The sequence below is a fragment of the Megalopta genalis genome, unplaced genomic scaffold (assembly GCF_051020955.1).
Source record: "Megalopta genalis isolate 19385.01 unplaced genomic scaffold, iyMegGena1_principal scaffold0030, whole genome shotgun sequence".
Lineage (NCBI taxonomy): Eukaryota > Metazoa > Arthropoda > Insecta > Hymenoptera > Halictidae > Megalopta > Megalopta genalis.
This window is the reverse complement of record NW_027476099.1, coordinates 2,342,501-2,349,582: the sequence shown is the minus strand read 5'-3', so window position 1 is coordinate 2,349,582 and position 7,082 is coordinate 2,342,501. Positions and strand designations below refer to the sequence as shown.

Below are 7,082 nucleotides of genomic sequence, written 5' to 3'. Positions count from 1 at the left end.
ATCCTATCATTAGATTTTTTTAAAAATACGATATTCTTGCTTAACTAACGTTTTTACATAGGGATTAAGCATTTAGAACGAAATCTAATGTAGGAAATTGGTACTTTACTCTTGATCGGTACGTTGGGACTTTGAAAATATTCGGCCGTACGCGGCGCGTCTCGGCGCTTCGAACAGCTCCGGTGTCCCCATTATTTTCGATTTACGGCTAAAATAAATTTTTCTAATTTTTTTCAATAACATATTCTTGCTTAAATAACTTTTTTACATAGGGATTAAGCATTTAGAACGATACATTGTTTAAAATAAGGGCACTTTACTCTTGACATTTTACGGTTTTTTCAATTTTATGAAAAATCCTATCATTAGATTTTTTTAAAAATACGATAATCTTGCTTAACTAACGTTTCTACATAGGGATTAAGCATTTAGAACGAAATCTAATGTAGGAAAATGGTACTTTACTCTTGACATTTTTCGGTTTTTTCAATTTTCTGGAAAATCCTATCATTAGATTTTTTTAAAAATACGATATTCTTGCTTAACTAACGTTTTTACATAGGGATTAAGCATTTAGAACGAAATCTAATGTAGGAAAATGGTACTTTACTCTTGATCGGTACGTTGGGACTTTGAAAATATTCGGGCGTTCCAATCGCTCGTCTGTTGCATCATAGCGCGTCTCGGCGCAATCGACCGATTCGCTCGACCCATTATTTTCGATTTACGGCTAAAATAAATTTTTCTCATTTTATTCAATAACATATTCTTGCTTAGATAACTTTTTTACATAGGGATTAAGCATTTAGAACGATATAATGTTTAAAATAAGGGCACTTTACTCTTGACATTTTACGGTTTTTTCAATTTTATGAAAAATCCTATCATTAGATTTTTTTAAAAATACGATAATCTTGCTTAACTAACGTTTCTACATAGGGATTAAGCATTTAGAACGAAATCTAATGTCAGAAAATGGCACTTTACTCTTGACATTTTTCGGTTTTTTCAATTTTCTGGAAAATCCTATCATTAGATTTTTTTTAAAATACGATATTCTTGCTTAACTAACGTTTTTACATAGGGATTAAGCATTTAGAACGAAATCTAATGTAGGAAAATGGTACTTTACTCTTGATCGGTACGTTGGGACTTTGAAAATATTCGGGCGTTCCAATCGCTCGTCTGTTGCATCATAGCGCGTCTCGGCGCAATCGACCGATTCGCTCGACCCATTATTTTCGATTTACGGCTAAAATAAATTTTTCTCATTTTATTCAATAACATATTCTTGCTTAGATAACTTTTTTACATAGGGATTAAGCATTTAGAACGATATAATGTTTAAAATAAGGGCACTTTACTCTTGACATTTTACGGTTTTTTCAATTTTCTGAAAAATCCTATCATTAGATTTTTTTAAAAATACGATAATCTTGCATAACTAACGTTTCTACATAGGGATTAAGCATTTAGAACGAAATCTAATGTCAGAAAATGGCACTTTACTCTTGACATTTTTCGGTTTTTTCAATTTTCTGGAAAATCCTATCATTAGATTTTTTTAAAAATACGATATTCTTGCTTAACTAACGTTTCTACATAGGGATTAAGCATTTAGAACGAAATCTAATGTCAGAAAATGGCACTTTACTCTTGACATTTTTCGGTTTTTTCAATTTTCTGGAAAATCCTATCATTAGATTTTTTTTAAAATACGATATTCTTGCTTAACTAACGTTTTTACATAGGGATTAAGCATTTAGAACGAAATCTAATGTAGGAAAATGGTACTTTACTCTTGACCGGTACGTTGGGACTTTGAAAATATTCGGGCGTTCCAATCGCTCGTCTGTTGCATCATAGCGCGTCTCGGCGCAATCGACCGATTCGCTCGACCCATTATTTTCGATTTACGGCTAAAATAAATTTTTCTCATTTTATTCAATAACATATTCTTGCTTAGATAACTTTTTTACATAGGGATTAAGCATTTAGAACGATATAATGTTTAAAATAAGGGCACTTTACTCTTGACATTTTACGGTTTTTTCAATTTTCTGAAAAATCCTATCATTAGATTTTTTTAAAAATACGATAATCTTGCATAACTAACGTTTCTACATAGGGATTAAGCATTTAGAACGAAATCTAATGTCAGAAAATGGCACTTTACTCTTGACATTTTTCGGTTTTTTCAATTTTCTGGAAAATCCTATCATTAGATTTTTTTTAAAATACGATATTCTTGCTTAACTAACGTTTTTACATAGGGATTAAGCATTTAGAACGAAATCTAATGTCAGAAAATGGCACTTTACTCTTGACATTTTTCGGTTTTTTCAATTTTCTGGAAAATCCTATCATTAGATTTTTTTAAAAATACGATATTCTTGCTTAACTAACGTTTTTACATAGGGATTAAGCATTTAGAACGAAATCTAATGTAGGAAATTGGTACTTTACTCTTGATCGGTACGTTGGGACTTTGAAAATATTCGGCCGTACGCGGCGCGTCTCGGCGCTTCGAACAGCTCCGGTGTCCCCATTATTTTCGATTTACGGCTAAAATAAATTTTTCTAATTTTTTTCAATTACATATTCTTGCTTAAATAACTTTTTTACATAGGGATTAAGCATTTAGAACGACATGTTGTTTAAAATAATGGTACTTTACTCTTGTGATTTTTCGGTTTTTTTTGATTATTTTGAAAAATAAATTTTTGTAATTTTTTTAAATACGATATTCGTGATCAGTGAACGATTTCACATATGGATTAAGCATTTAGAATCGTGCGGACGCGTTATTAAAAAAGTTTACTCGATGCGATGGGACTTTAAAAAGTTTGTGAAAATTTTCATATTGGGAAAAAATGTGTAATTTTTTGTCTAGTTTACGGTAGTGTAATTTATTTTAATGTTTACTATAAAAATTTTTTTCGTTCGTTCACGCGCTATGTTACAACAGCACGGCCGGGCGGTCTGTTGCCGCAGCGGTTTACACTCATAAGCGCGCGTGCTATTCGGCCGGCGGCGCCGGCGTCCTTGCCGGCCGTTCGGTATCTATAAGAGATACACGGTCCGTGCGAGGCGGACGGAGCAGAGCGGGTTTTGGGCCAATTCTACGATCTCGGTCGAGAAGCTGTCTCAGAGCTCCTTCGGGGCTTCGGTCCTGACTGTTTCGTGCCGTTTACGTTACGGACTTTTCTCCACACAGCGTGGCCACGGGTCGGTGTCTTTGACCGAATGGCCCATATGTGGCAAGCCCTACGGGGTTGGTTACCCGTATGCACTTTGTATGTATACTCGTACTCACTGAGCAATCGACTCTTCTGTCCGAGCGATGGAAAAATTTTTTAAAATGCATCTGTAAGATTTGGAAGCAAATCGTACCAATTGAAAACTGTGGCTAAAATGAATAGCCCAGTGGAGAGAGAAAACTATCAAAAAACTGATTTTTTAAATCAAGAGGTGTCAGAAATCGAAATGCCTAGCGCGAGCGGAAGAACACGCTTTCTCGCCAGTCCAGCATGTGTCCTGTCCGTTCTTCCTCGGCTTGCCGATTTTGCCCAGATCAGAGGTTTCGTGCTTCCGGCGGTCAGAAGATCAGCGTGAGCGTACGCGCTTCCACGACTATGGCATCACCCATGTACTTTTTCCTTTGAATATATTTGAGTACATAAAAAATATTAAAACATATAGAGAGAACTGTGTCTTGGATCTTAAAAATTTGTCAATAGCGATGATATATTATTACTTAACTTGAAGTATTTGTACGTTTTAGCTGGGACGTACATTTATCTTACAAGATGTTAATAGCGAGACTCTTGAAGATAAAATTATCTTGTGATTTTATGAAGGCAAAGATAGAAACGTACGAAGCTGGCGTACGTAGAAAAATGTGATTTTACGATAGAACAAAAATATAATACGTACGTTTTTGGGCGTACGGTAAAATATCTGTATGGTAGAAAAATGAAAGAAATTGAGCGTTAAAGAAGATATGTTACAAGCGCGGAATGTGGCAAAACTTGTACATATTTGAAAGAGAAAAGTGGTGTGTCGACCTGACATATATATATGAAACAGGCGACGATGGAAAAGGATTTAAATTTTGTCCATTTTATATATACATATTGTATAGTTCCCTGGTTGATCCTGCCAGTAGTCATATGCTTGTCTCAAAGATTAAGCCATGCATGTCTCAGTACATGCCGTATTAAGGTGAAACCGCGAATGGCTCATTAAATCAGTTATGGTTTCTTAGATCGTACTAAAATTTACTTGGATAACTGTGGTAATTCTAGAGCTAATACATGCAAAACAGAGTTCCGACCAGAGATGGTAGGAACGCTTTTATTAGATCAAAACCAATCGGTGGCGGGTGTTTACACTCGTCCATCGTTTGCTTTGGTGACTCTGAATAACTTTGTGCTGATCGCATGGTCTTATAGCACCGGCGACGCATCTTTCAAATGTCTGCCTTATCAACTGTCGATGGTAGGTTCTGCGCCTACCATGGTTGTAACGGGTAACGGGGAATCAGGGTTCGATTCCGGAGAGGGAGCCTGAGAAACGGCTACCACATCCAAGGAAGGCAGCAGGCGCGCAAATTACCCACTCCCGGCACGGGGAGGTAGTGACGAAAAATAACGATACGGGACTCATCCGAGGCCCCGTAATCGGAATGAGTACACTTTAAATCCTTTAACGAGGATCCATTGGAGGGCAAGTCTGGTGCCAGCAGCCGCGGTAATTCCAGCTCCAATAGCGTATATTAAAGTTGTTGCGGTTAAAAAGCTCGTAGTTGAATCTGTGTGTCACAGTGTCGGTTCATCGCTCGCGGTGTTTAACTGGCATTATGTGGTACGTCCTACCGGTGGGCTTTGCTCTTCACGGGGCGGTCCAACTAATATCCCATCGCGGTGCTCTTCACTGAGTGTCGAGGTGGGCCGGTACGTTTACTTTGAACAAATTAGAGTGCTCAAAGCAGGCTACCTTCGCCTGAATACTGTGTGCATGGAATAATGGAATAGGACCTCGGTTCTATTTTGTTGGTTTTCGGAACCCCGAGGTAATGATTAATAGGGACAGATGGGGGCATTCGTATTGCGACGTTAGAGGTGAAATTCTTGGATCGTCGCAAGACGGACAGAAGCGAAAGCATTTGCCAAAAATGTTTTCATTAATCAAGAACGAAAGTTAGAGGTTCGAAGGCGATCAGATACCGCCCTAGTTCTAACCATAAACGATGCCAGCTAGCGATCCGCCGAAGTTCCTACGATGACTCGGCGGGCAGCTTCCGGGAAACCAAAGCTTTTGGGTTCCGGGGGAAGTATGGTTGCAAAGCTGAAACTTAAAGGAATTGACGGAAGGGCACCACCAGGAGTGGAGCCTGCGGCTTAATTTGACTCAACACGGGAAACCTCACCAGGCCCGGACACCGGAAGGATTGACAGATTGATAGCTCTTTCTTGATTCGGTGGGTGGTGGTGCATGGCCGTTCTTAGTTGGTGGAGCGATTTGTCTGGTTAATTCCGATAACGAACGAGACTCTAGCCTGCTAAATAGACGTAATTATGGTATCTCGAAGGCTCTCGGCTTCTGCCGGTGGGGTTTTTACTACCAACGTACAAACAAATCTTCTTAGAGGGACAGGCGGCTTCTAGCCGCACGAGATTGAGCAATAACAGGTCTGTGATGCCCTTAGATGTTCTGGGCCGCACGCGCGCTACACTGAAGGAATCAGCGTGTGTTCCCTGGCCGAAAGGCCCGGGTAACCCGCTGAACCTCCTTCGTGCTAGGGATTGGGGCTTGCAATTATTCCCCATGAACGAGGAATTCCCAGTAAGCGCGAGTCATAAGCTCGCGTTGATTACGTCCCTGCCCTTTGTACACACCGCCCGTCGCTACTACCGATTGAATGATTTAGTGAGGTCTTCGGACTGGTGCGCGGCAATGTTTCGGCATTGCCGATGATGCCGGGAAGATGACCAAACTTGATTATTTAGAGGAAGTAAAAGTCGTAACAAGGTTTCCGTAGGTGAACCTGCGGAAGGATCATTACAATGTTCCAATATATCTCAAAGAGAGAGGAGAGGAGGAGAGAAAATGAATTCGATTAGTTTGTGGATAAGAATTCATATAAAAAAAAAAGATATTGTTGAGCCCGCCAGATCATTCGTGCGTGATTTACACGGCCAGACGTGTGTACTACACGTATTAGGCCTTTGATCTGCGTTGCGTAGGCCACAACAAATCTTTCAAAGAGAGAGAGATATATGTGTTGTTGGGGTTTGTGATTATGAAGGTGCCCCAACGCACAAAAATATATAAAAATGTACAAAGTTGGGATGTGGTGTGGTGGAGAAGAGTTGGGCCCGACCAGATCATTCGTGCGTGATTTACACGGCAGACGTGTGTACTACACGTATTAGGCCTTTGATCTGCGTTGCGTAGGCCATCTTCCTTCCAAGACACACACGTGTTGGGGTTTGTGTGATTTTATGATAGTGCCTCAACACGGAAAAATAAGCGTACGAGAAGAGTTGGGCCCGACCAGATCATTCGTGCGTGATTTATACACGGCCAGACGCGTATTATATTACACGTATTAGGCCTTTGATCTGCGTTGCGTAGGCCATCTTCTCGATAGAGAGAAAGCCAATGTATTCTTTTTTCTTTCTTTACACACACACACACAGTTGTAGTAGGACAGGGAGGGATGCGAGCGTGCTTAATCACGCTTCCTCAAGTCTTCGCTGTGGTGTAAAAAAAAAAAAGAAAAAAAGGAATCGTTGGGAAAGTCCAAAGGACGAAAATATCGGGCAGTCTGAAGATAACTTAATGCTCGTTTACATTGGTATCAAGAGAGACCGGCTTGTGTAGCTCGTTTCAATGCTGTGTCGTTGTCATTGACACCCTACTCTGTTGCGCGCTAGTGGCAGCATGAGCGTGGGACGTATATATATATGACACCCAGCTAGAGCCGGCCGTGAGTCCGTCCGGTGTAAATAACGACGAAAGGAGAGAGAAACTTTTCGAATCCAGTATCGGGTTGATAATTGTCCAGTTTGAATATC

General features: G+C 39.8%; 1 non-coding gene across 1 annotated transcript; it reads left to right on the top strand.

Moving 5' to 3' along the window:
- The first annotated feature begins 4,145 nt into the window (after nucleotides 1–4,145).
- LOC143261021 (small subunit ribosomal RNA) lies at nucleotides 4,146–6,066 on the top strand. The gene has a single exon (XR_013035268.1). It is a non-coding gene; the product is annotated as a small subunit ribosomal RNA (ribosomal RNA).
- Nucleotides 6,067–7,082: the final 1,016 nt, after the last annotated feature.